Source organism: Engystomops pustulosus, chromosome 8 (assembly GCF_040894005.1).
Source record: "Engystomops pustulosus chromosome 8, aEngPut4.maternal, whole genome shotgun sequence".
Taxonomy (NCBI): domain Eukaryota; kingdom Metazoa; phylum Chordata; class Amphibia; order Anura; family Leptodactylidae; genus Engystomops; species Engystomops pustulosus.
This window is the reverse complement of record NC_092418.1, coordinates 126599634-126612454: the sequence shown is the minus strand read 5'-3', so window position 1 is coordinate 126612454 and position 12821 is coordinate 126599634. Positions and strand designations below refer to the sequence as shown.

General features: G+C 46.7%; 1 protein-coding gene across 2 annotated transcripts in view; it reads right to left on the bottom strand.

Moving 5' to 3' along the window:
• CACNB4 (calcium voltage-gated channel auxiliary subunit beta 4) overlaps nucleotides 1-12821 on the bottom strand; it is a 194208-nt gene that overhangs the window by 55719 nt on the left and 125668 nt on the right. The window lies entirely within an intron of this gene.

Below are 12821 nucleotides of genomic sequence, written 5' to 3'. Positions count from 1 at the left end.
TTGTTCCCCCTCTTATTGTTCCCCTCTGATTGTCCCCCTCTTATTGTCCTCCTCTTATTGTTCCCCCTCTTATTGTTCCCCCTCTTATTGTTCCCCTCTTATTGTTCCCCTCTTATTGTCCCCCTCTTATTGTTCCCCTCTGATTGTCCCCCTCTTATTGTCCCCCTCTTATTGTCCCCCTCTTATTGTCCCCCTCTTATTGTCCCCCTCTTATTGTCCCCCTCTTATTGTTCCCCTCTTATTGTCCCCCTCTTATTGTCCCCCTCTTATTGTTCCCCTCTGATTGTCCCCCTCTGATTGTCCCCCTCTTATTGTCCCCCTCTTATTGTTCCCCTCTTATTGTTCCCCTCTTATTGTTCCCCTCTTATTGTTCCCCTCTTATTGTTCCCCCTCTTATTGTTCCCATCTTATTGTTCCCCCTCTGATTGTTCCCCCTCTTATTGTTCCCCTCTTATTGTTCCCCTCTTATTGTTCCCCTCTTATTGTTCCCCCTCTTATTGTTCCCATCTTATTGTTCCCCCTCTGATTGTTCCCCTCTGATTGTTCCCCCTCTTATTGTTCCCCCTCTTATTGTTCCCCCTCTTATTGTTCCCATCTTATTGTCCCCCCTCTTATTGTTCCCATCTTATTGTTCCCCCTCTTATTGTTCCCATCTTATTGTTCCATCTTATTGTCCCCCCTCTTATTGTTCCCATCTTATTGTTCCCCCTCTTATTGTTCCCATCTTATTGTTCCCCCTCTTATTGTTCCCCTCTGATTGTCCCCCTCTTATTGTCCTCCTCTTATTGTTCCCCCTCTTATTGTTCCCCCTCTTATTGTCCCCCTCTTATTGTTCCCCTCTTATTGTCCCCCTCTTATTGTTCCCATCTGATTGTCCCCCTCTTATTGTCCTCCTCTTATTGTTCCCCCTCTTATTGTTCCCCCTCTTATTGTTCCCCCTCTTATTGTTCCCCTCTGATTGTCCCCCTCTTATTGTCCCCCTCTTATTGTCCCCCTCTTATTGTTCCCCTCTTATTGTTCCCCTCTTATTGTTCCCCTCTTATTGTCCCCCTCTTATTGTTCCCCTCTTATTGTTCCCCTCTTATTGTCCCCCTCTTATTGTTCCCCTCTTATTGTTCCCCTCTTATTGTCCCCATCTTATTGTTCCCCTCTTGTTGTTCCCATCTTATTGTTCCCATCTTATTGTCCCCCTCTTGTTGTTCCCCTTCTCTGCGGATAGGAGGTGTTAGGGAGCTGCAGTAACTAAGACATCCACATGGGGGCGCTATGAGCCTCTCATTTATTGTAATCTTCTCCCTGGACCCGGTTCTGCTGTATTGTCCCCGAGACCCATTAATAAATGAGAACCTATAAATAGTCATTGACACGGCATCAAATTATCAGGTTTAGGAAATCTGCTGCTCACAAGTAATTATCGCTTCCCCGGTGATGACTGATACAGCTCCGGGATTACTACGCGGCTTAAAATACGGCGAGAATGTTCACAAGTTATCAGCGCCACCAACAGATCCGCTAATGGGATTAATGAAGTGACTACCGCAGCTATATGCAAATACACGGAGGAAATATCTCACATAACAGCTGCATAAAGAGAACCCGGCATCAGATTTTACTCCATAGAGAGAACCCGGCATCAGATTTTACTCCATAAAGAGAACCCGTCATCAGATTTTACTCCATAAAGAGAACCCGGCATCAGATTTTACTCCATAGAGAGAACCCATCATCAGATTTTACTCCATAGAGAGAACCCGTCATCAGATTTTACTCCATAGAGAGAACCCATCATCAGATTTTACTCCATAAAGAGAACCCGTCATCAGATTTTACTCCATAAAGAGAACCCGTCATCAGATTTTACTCCATAGAGAGAACCCGTCATCAGATTTTACTCCATAAAGAGAACCCGTCATCAGATTTTACTCCAGAAAGAGAACCCGTCATCAGATTTTACTCCATAAAGAGAACCCGGCATCAGATTTTACTCCATAAAGAGAACCCGTCATCAGATTTTACTCCAGAAAGAGAACCCGTCATCAGATTTTACTCCATAAAGAGAACCCGGCATCAGATTTTACTCCATAAAGAGAACCCGTCGTCAGATTTTACTCCATAAAGAGAACCTGGCATCAGATTTTACTCCATAGAGAGAACCCATCATCAGATTTTACTCCATAGAGAGAACCCATCATCAGATTTTACTCCATAAAGAGAACCCGTCATCAGATTTTACTCCATAAAGAGAACCCGGCATCAGATTTTACTCCATAAAGAGAACCCGTCATCAGATTTTACTCCATAAAGAGAACCCGGCATCAGATTTTACTCCATAAAGAGAACCCGTCATCAGATTTTACTCCATAAAGAGAACCCGGCATCAGATTTTACTCCATAAAGAGAACCCGTCATCAGATTTTACTCCATAGAGAGAACCCATCATCAGATTTTACTCCATAGAGAGAACCCATCATCAGATTTTACTCCATAAAGAGAACCCGGCATCAGATTTTACTCCATAAAGAGAACCCGGCATCAGATTTTACTCCATAAAGAGAACCCGGCATCAGATTTTACTCCATAAAGAGAACCCGGCATCAGATTTTACTCCAGAAAGAGAACCTGGCATCAGATTTTACTCCAGAAAGAGAACCCGTCATCAGATTTTACTCCATAAAGAGAACCCGTCATCAGATTTTACTCCATAAAGAGAACCCGTCATCAGATTTTACTCCATAAAGAGAACCTGGCATCAGATTTTACTCCATAGAGAGAACCCATCATCAGATTTTACTCCATAGAGAGAACCCGTCATCAGATTTTACTCCATAAAGAGAACCCGTCATCAGATTTTACTCCATAAAGAGAACCCGTCATCAGATTTTACTCCATAAAGAGAACCTGGCATCAGATTTTACTCCATAGAGAGAACCCGTCATCAGATTTTACTCCATAAAGAGAACCCGTCATCAGATTTTACTCCAGAAAGAGAACCCGGCATCAGATTTTACTCCATAAAGAGAACCCGTCATCAGATTTTACTCCATAAAGAGAACCCGTCATCAGATTTTACTCCATAAAGAGAACCTGGCATCAGATTTTACTCCATAGAGAGAACCCGTCATCAGATTTTACTCCATAAAGAGAACCCGGCATCAGATTTTACTCCATAAAGAGAACCCGTCATCAGATTTTACTCCATTAAACCAGCCTCAGGTCAGGTATGCCCTCGCTATTATGTGAAAACCCGTCTACCTATACGAAATCTCCTGCCAAGTCATGTGACAATAAGCTGAAAAGAGTCACTTTTGCCAGAGATGAGACTTTTAGAAGCTGGAAGGGGAAGACTCCCACAAGGCTTGTGATTCTGAGAGCTACTGAGCCGGAGATAGATATGGTTGGGAATGTGAGCTGCAGATAAAATCCCTAATATGTCTTTAACTCATAGAAGTAATTTGAGAGAGGAGACTTTCATATTTCCAATGACACAAGGTTCTGGGTAATACAGAATGTGAGTGGCAGATAACTCCGCACATCTGTGGGTCTGTAGCTCATAGAACTGCAAACCTGATGCAATTTGAAAGAAGAGACATATTGACACATGGTTCTAGGTAATACAGAGCCCAAAATAAGGACACTCCCCCTTTAGCCTCTAAAAGTGACTCTTCTAAGCTCATTAGCATATGACTTTGGAAGCTTTTTTTATACAGTTAAACAGATGAGATTGCACATAAGAGAGGGAATTCTAGAGAGGATATATCACACCTGACCCGAGGAGGATAGTCGTTTTTTGGGGATAAAAGCTGATGACAGGTTCCCTTTAAGTCGTATGCAGCTGCTACTTGCATTGTGTGTTGTGGCAATAGAATCAATGCAATCTGCTAAATATTTTTATAGTTTTGTCTTCAGAGTAAATATTCATATTCCAATAGTCACTTCAGTAATTCCCATCAGTGGAATTCTACATCGCGCTCATAACGAAATTCCTTTAACATTTAGTGGCTGCGTTTGGTATTGCAGTGAGTTAGGGACCCTGGAAATCTGATATAAGTATGAAGAGGTAATCCAAAAACCTGGACTGCCCCTTTAAATGACCTTCCCTTGTCGGATAACAATTGCCCTGATATGATACAATGTGCGGAGATTGCGTCTGTGTAAGCGCCGCTCCTGATCCATCAAATATAAGAATATCAGTAGGAATATCACATGAAACAAGGAAGGCGTGCTAATAAGAGGGATGAGCCCCCCGGGCGAGCGCATTAACGGGCCGATCCGAGGAAAGCGCTTACCATGCCCAGTGGTCTGGAGCGCATTTCATAAACCAGGGAATGTGGACGGATAAATGTCCAGCGACCTATAGGGAATGTGGAGGGATAAATGTGTCCAGCGACCTATAGGGAATGTGGACAGATAAATGTCCAGCGACCTATAGGGAATGTGGACGGATAAATGTCCAGCGACCTATAGGGAATGTGGACGGATAAATGTGTCCAGCGACCTATAGGGAATGTAGACGGATAAATGTGTCCAGCGACCTATAGGGAATGTGGAGGGATAAATGTGTCCAGCGACCTATAGGGAATGTGGACAGATAAATGTCCAGCGACCTATAGGGAATGTGGAGGGATAAATGTCCAGCGACCTATAGGGAATGTGGAGGGATAAATGTGTCCAGCGACCTATAGGGAATGTGGACGGATAAATGTGTCCAGCGACCTATAGGGAATGTGGACGGATAAATGTCCAGCGACCTATAGGGAATGTGGAGGGATAAATGTGTCCAGCGACCTATAGGGAATGTGGACGGATAAATGTCCAGCGACCTATAGGGAATGTGGAGGGATAAATGTGTCCAGCGACCTATAGGGAATGTGGAGGGATAAATGTGTCCAGCGACCTATAGGGAATGTGGAGGGATAAATGTCCAGCGACCTATAGGGAATGTGGAGGGATAAATGTGTCCAGCGACCTATAGGGAATGTGGAGGGATAAATGTGTCCAGCGACCTATAGGGAATGTGGAGGGATAAATGTGTCCAGCGACCTATAGGGAATGTGGAGGGATAAATGTGTCCAGCGACCTATAGGGAATGTGGAGGGATAAATGTATCCAGCGACCTATAGGGAATGTGGAGGGATAAATGTGTCCAGCGACCTATAGGGAATGTGGACGGATAAATGTGTCCAGCGACCTATAGGGAATGTGGAGGGATAAATGTCCAGCGACCTATAGGGAATGTGGAGGGATAAATGTGTCCAGCGACCTATAGGGAATGTGGAGGGATAAATGTGTCCAGCGACCTATAGGGAATGTGGAGGGATAAATGTATCCAGCGACCTATAGGGAATGTGGAGGGATAAATGTGTCCAGCGACCTATAGGGAATGTGGAGGGATAAATGTGTCCAGCGACCTATAGGGAATGTGGAGGGATAAATGTGTCCAGCGACCTATAGGGAATGTAGAGGGATAAATGTGTCCAGCGACCTATAGGGAATGTGGAGGGATAAATGTGTCCAGCGACCTATAGGGAATGTGGAGGGATAAATGTGTCCAGCGACCTATAGGGAATGTGGAGGGATAAATGTGTCCAGCGACCTATAGGGAATGTGGAGGGATAAATGTATCCAGCGACCTATAGGGAATGTGGAGGGATAAATGTGTCCAGCGACCTATAGGGAATGTGGAGGGATAAATGTGTCCAGCGACCTATAGGGAATGTGGAGGGATAAATGTGTCCAGCGACCTATAGGGAATGTGGACGGATAAATGTGTCCAGCGACCTATAGGGAATGTGGAGGGATAAATGTATCCAGCGACCTATAGGGAATGTGGAGGGATAAATGTATCCAGCGACCTATAGGGAATGTGGAGGGATAAATGTGTCCAGCGACCTATAGGGAATGTGGAGGGATAAATGTGTCCAGCGACCTATAGGGAATGTGGAGGGATAAATGTGTCCAGCGACCTATAGGGAATGTGGAGGGATAAATGTGTCCAGCGACCTATAGGGAATGTGGAGGGATAAATGTGTCCAGCGACCTATAGGGAATGTGGAGGGATAAATGTCCAGCGACCTATAGGGAATGTGGAGGGATAAATGTCCAGCGACCTATAGGGAATGTGGAGGGATAAATGTGTCCAGCGACCTATAGGGAATGTGGAGGGATAAATGTGTCCAGTGACCTATAGGGAATGTGGAGGGATAAATGTGTCCAGCGACCTATAGGGAATGTGGAGGGATAAATGTGTCCAGCGATCTATAGGGAATGTGGAGGGATAAATGTGTCCAGCGATCTATAGGGAATGTGGAGGGATAAATGTGTCCAGCGACCTATAGGGAATGTGGAGGGATAAATGTGTCCAGCGACCTATAGGGAATGTGGAGGGATAAATGTGTCCAGCGACCTATAGGGAATGTGGAGGGATAAATGTCCAGCGACCTATAGGGAATGTGGACGGATAAATGTCCAGCGACCTATAGGGAATGTGGAGGGATAAATGTGTCCAGCGACCTATAGGGAATGTGGAGGGATAAATGTGTCCAGTGACCTATAGGGAATGTGGAGGGATAAATGTGTCCAGCGACCTATAGGGAATGTGGAGGGATAAATGTGTCCAGCGATCTATAGGGAATGTGGAGGGATAAATGTGTCCAGCGATCTATAGGGAATGTGGAGGGATAAATGTCCAGCGACCTATAGGGAATGTGGAGGGATAAATGTGTCCAGCGACCTATAGGGAATGTGGAGGGATAAATGTATCCAGCGACCTATAGGGAATGTGGAGGGATAAATGTGTCCAGCGACCTATAGGGAATGTGGATGGATAAATGTGCCCAGCGACCTATAGGGAATGTGGAGGGATAAATGTATCCAGCGACCTATAGGGAATGTGGACGGATAAATGTGTCCAGCGACCTATAGGGAATGTGGAGGGATAAATGTGTCCAGCGACCTATAGGGAATTTGGAGGGATAAATGTATCCAGCGACCTATAGGGAATGTGGAGGGATAAATGTGTCCAGCGACCTATAGGGAATGTGGAGGGATAAATGTGTCCAGCGACCTATAGGGAATGTGGAGGGATAAATGTATCCAGCGACCTATAGGGAATGTGGAGGGATAAATGTATCCAGCGACCTATAGGGAATGTGGAGGGATAAATGTATCCAGCGACCTATAGGGAATGTGGAGGGATAAATGTGTCCAGCGACCTATAGGGAATGTGGAGGGATAAATGTGTCCAGCGACCTATAGGGAATGTGGAGGGATAAATGTGTCCAGCGACCTATAGGGAATGTGGACGGATAAATGTATCCAGCGACCTATAGGGAATGTGGAGGGATAAATGTATCCAGCGACCTATAGGGAATGTGGAGGGATAAATGTGTCCAGCGACCTATAGGGAATGTGGAGGGATAAATGTGTCCAGCGACCTATAGGGAATGTGGAGGGGTAAATGTGTCCAGCGACCTATAGGGAATGTGGAGGGATAAATGTGTCCAGCGACCTATAGGGAATGTGGAGGGATAAATGTGTCCAGCGACCTATAGGGAATGTGGAGGGATAAATGTGTCCAGCGACCTATAGGGAATGTGGAGGGATAAATGTGTCCAGCGACCTATAGGGAATGTGGAGGGATAAATGTGTCCAGCGACCTATAGGGAATGTGGAGGGATAAATGTGTCCAGCGACCTATAGGGAATGTGGAGGGATAAATGTCCAGCGACCTATAGGGAATGTGGAGGGATAAATGTATCCAGCGACCTATAGGGAATGTGGAGGGGTAAATGTGTCCAGCGACCTATAGGGAATGTGGAGGGATAAATGTGTCCAGCGACCTATAGGGAATGTGGACGGATAAATGTGTCCAGCGACCTATAGGGAATGTGGAGGGATAAATGTGTCCAGTGACCTATAGGGAATGTGGAGGGATAAATGTGTCCAGTGACCTATAGGGAATGTGGAGGGATAAATGTGTCCAGCGACCTATAGGGAATGTGGAGGGATAAATGTGTCCAGCGACCTATAGGGAATGTGGAGGGGTAAATGTGTCCAGCGACCTATGGGGAATGTGGAGGGGTAAATGTGTCCAGCGACCTATAGGGAATGTGGACGGATAAATGTCCAGCGACCTATAGGGAATGTGGAGGGATAAATGTATCCAGCGACCTATAGGGAATGTGGAGGGATAAATGTGTCCAGCGACCTATAGGGAATGTGGAGGGATAAATGTCCAGCGACCTATAGGGAATGTGGAGGGATAAATGTGTCCAGCGACCTATAGGGAATGTGGAGGGATAAATGTGTCCAGCGACCTATAGGGAATGTGGAGGGATAAATGTGTCCAGCGACCTATAGGGAATGTGGAGGGATAAATGTGTCCAGCGACCTATAGGGAATGTGGAGGGATAAATGTGTCCAGCTACCTATAGGGAATGTGGAGGGATAAATGTCCAGCGACCTATAGGGAATGTGGAGGGATAAATGTGTCCAGCGACCTATAGGGAATGTGGACAGATAAATGTCCAGCGACCTATAGGGAATGTGGACGGATAAATGTCCAGCGACCTATAGGGAATGTGGACGGATAAATGTGTCCAGCGACCTATAGGGAATGTAGACGGATAAATGTGTCCAGCGACCTATAGGGAATGTGGACGGATAAATGTCCAGCGACCTATAGGGAATGTGGAGGGATAAATGTATCCAGCGACCTATAGGGAATGTGGAGGGATAAATGTGTCCAGCGACCTATAGGGAATGTGGAGGGATAAATGTGTCCAGCGACCTATAGGGAATGTGGAGGGATAAATGTCCAGCGACCTATAGGGAATGTGGAGGGATAAATGTGTCCAGCGACCTATAGGGAATGTGGAGGGATAAATGTGTCCAGCGACCTATAGGGAATGTGGAGGGATAAATGTGTCCAGCGACCTATAGGGAATGTGGAGGGATAAATGTGTCCAGCGACCTATAGGGAATGTGGACAGATAAATGTCCAGCGACCTATAGGGAATGTGGAGGGATAAATGTGTCCAGCGACCTATAGGGAATGTGGAGGGATAAATGTGTCCAGCGACCTATAGGGAATGTGGAGGGATAAATGTCCAGCGACCTATAGGGAATGTGGAGGGATAAATGTGTCCAGCGACCTATAGGGAATGTGGAGGGATAAATGTGTCCAGCGACCTATAGGGAATGTGGAGGGATAAATGTGTCCAGCGACCTATAGGGAATGTGGAGGGATAAATGTGTCCAGCGACCTATAGGGAATGTGGAGGGATAAATGTGTCCAGCGACCTATAGGGAATGTGGAGGGATAAATGTGTCCAGCGACCTATAGGGAATGTGGAGGGGTAAATGTCCAGCGACCTATAGGGAATGTGGAGGGATAAATGTCCAGCGACCTATAGGGAATGTGGAGGGATAAATGTCCAGCGACCTATAGGGAATGTGGAGGGATAAATGTGTCCAGCGACCTATAGGGAATGTGGAGGGGTAAATGTGTCCAGCGACCTATGGGGAATGTGGAGGGGTAAATGTGTCCAGCGACCTATAGGGAATGTGGAGGGATAAATGTCCAGCGACCTATAGGGAATGTGGAGGGATAAATGTATCCAGCGACCTATAGGGAATGTGGAGGGATAAATGTGTCCAGCGACCTATAGGGAATGTGGAGGGATAAATGTCCAGCGACCTATAGGGAATGTGGAGGGATAAATGTGTCCAGCGACCTATAGGGAATGTGGAGGGATAAATGTGTCCAGCGACCTATAGGGAATGTGGAGGGATAAATGTGTCCAGCGACCTATAGGGAATGTGGAGGGATAAATGTGTCCAGCGACCTATAGGGAATGTGGAGGGATAAATGTGTCCAGCTACCTATAGGGAATGTGGAGGGATAAATGTATCCAGCGACCTATAGGGAATGTGGAGGGATAAATGTGTCCAGCGACCTATAGGGAATGTGGAGGGATAAATGTGTCCAGCGACCTATAGGGAATGTGGAGGGATAAATGTGTCCAGCGACCTATAGGGAATGTAGACGGATAAATGTCCAGCGACCTATAGGGAATGTGGAGGGATAAATGTATCCAGCGACCTATAGGGAATGTGGAGGGATAAATGTGTCCAGCGACCTATAGGGAATGTGGAGGGATAAATGTGTCCAGCTACCTATAGGGAATGTGGAGGGATAAATGTGTCCAGCGACCTATAGGGAATGTGGAGGGATAAATGTGTCCAGCGACCTATAGGGAATGTAGACGGATAAATGTCCAGCGACCTATAGGGAATGTGGAGGGATAAATGTGTCCAGCGACCTATAGGGAATGTGGACGGATAAATGTGTCCAGCGACCTATAGGGAATGTGGACGGATAAATGTGTCCAGCGACCTATAGGGAATGTAGACGGATAAATGTGTCCAGTGACCTATAGGGAATGTAGACAGATAAATGTGTCCAGCGACCTATAGGGAATGTGGAGGGATAAATGTCCAGCGACCTATAGGGAATGTGGAGGGATAAATGTGTCCAGCGACCTATAGGGAATGTGGAGGGATAAATGTGTCCAGCGACCTATAGGGAATGTAGACGGATAAATGTGTCCAGTGACCTATAGGGAATGTAGACAGATAAATGTGTCCAGCGACCTATAGGGAATGTGGAGGGATAAATGTGTCCAGCGACCTATAGGGAATGTGGAGGGATAAATGTGTCCAGCGACCTATAGGGAATGTGGACGGATAAATGTCCAGCGACCTATAGGGAATGTGGAGGGATAAATGTGTCCAGCGACCTATAGGGAATGTGGATGGATAAATGTCCAGCGACCTATAGGGAATGTAGAGGGATAAATGTGTCCAGCGACCTATAGGGAATGTGGATGGATAAATGTCCAGCGACCTATAGGGAATGTGGAGGGATAAATGTGTCCAGCGACCTATAGGGAATGTGGACGGATAAATGTCCAGCGACCTATAGGGAATGTGGACGGATAAATGTCCAGCGACCTATAGGGAATGTGGACGGATAAATGTCCAGCGATTGCCAGGAAGAATTATCCCGGATCGCTCAATGCACGACAGGAGCGTCTCATTCTGTAAATAAGCCTCGCGGGCGCACACGAAGGATAAGGATTATATAACCGTAGACGCGGATTTACCACTGACGAGGCCATCACTGCAGGCGTGACCTATAGGGAATGTATATATCATGGACCTTAAAGGGGTTGTCCACCAATGGGCTCATTACTGAGTGATTGGTAGGATCCCTTCACATCCATAGAAACGTCTGATTGACCTATTCTGGATATATCCTTCTCCACAGGATGGGGCCTAACTTGCTGATCGGTGGGGGTCTAAGTGCCGAGACCCCCACAGATCACGAGAACAGGGAGTCCATTAGGGTCCAAGTTACTTCTGTTACCTCGCTCCCCGACATGACGGCTGTGCGTCTATTCTGCTCCATTCATCCGTATGGAGCTGACGGAGACCATCGGACCCCACTTTCTTGTCACCTTTTGGGGTCTCATCACTGAGACCCATCAGCTCCTGTGGAAAGGGCCTAACCTTTTGGGTGGGAAAACCCCTTTAACTATAAATTACCTTAATGACCCGGGTTGTTTTCTTTGGCAGATGTAAAGGAAATCAATCAGTTAATAAAACCTAGAAATACTCCCCTCCGCCTTCATCTTCATCTGTTCATCACTAAGTATGACTCGCCGGGATCAGCTCGATAAGAAACTTATAATTAGCAGCACGAGCACGAGGATAAGATGTCCGGCTCTCCGGGCTGCTAATTATGCACGCCCCCGCACCGCCCTCTCCCCGCATGATGAGTGGCGAGACTACGAATGGACAGCGCCGGGATCAAGATGAAGAGGAGCAGAGGTGAGGAGTTATGGGTGTTTTACTGATTGTACCATATCCATATCTAGTATTCCATATCTTTGTATTGGGGTTAAAGGGTGAATACCGGCGCTGCCTCTGCTTTGTGCTAGAAGAGGGTAAAAAGAATGAAACTGAACCCACAGAATCAGTTGCCCTTACTGATCAGCATTTGGCTCATTCGCCCCCTCGCCAATTGTAGAGAGTGTTATGTCTTCCCTGATGACATCACGGGGCGATCCACTGAAAATGGCGCGTGTCCGTAGGGTTAGAATGCAATTTGCAGTAAATCCACAATCACGGCCCTTGAGCTCCTCTCCAGAACTTTCCTTCTTATTCCCTTGTTTTTCAAAAAAAAGCTTTGAGAAATATTCAAATGAACCTGAGGGGCTCTGGGGGCATTCCCAGAGCCCCTGTGAGCTCCACTAAATTATGCATGCCCCAGCTCTGCCTGGAATAGGGGCAGGGGTAGCTGGACATGGAGTGCAGTTGGGGCATCTAAGACGAGCATCGCACAGGGCTGTCAGTGTGAATGGGGCGAGTCTGATGGGAGATTTCCTCCTTACAAGCTGCGATTGGGACCAGTGGGTGTTAGTGGTTTCAGCCAAACCGGAACCTGAACGGGTCAGCTGCTCCCCAGTCCTCAGATCGGTATGAGATTAGTGGGTCCTACACCCCCCCCCCAGAACCTTGGCCAACAGGAGCTAATCTGCAGTTTCTTGATTGGGCCACTACACCAAGGACGGCGCTGTCTCCCCACCATCCCGTCCTCTGTGTATCGGCGGATTTGTGGGGGCGCTGACCAATCAGATGCTGACCACCTATTCCTAGGATAAGTCATTAATGACGTGGGACCTGCACAGTCCTGATATCCCGTCCTTCTCAGGACAATCCTCAGTAATGGCGTCTCCTATCCCCAGAAATGTGGCACA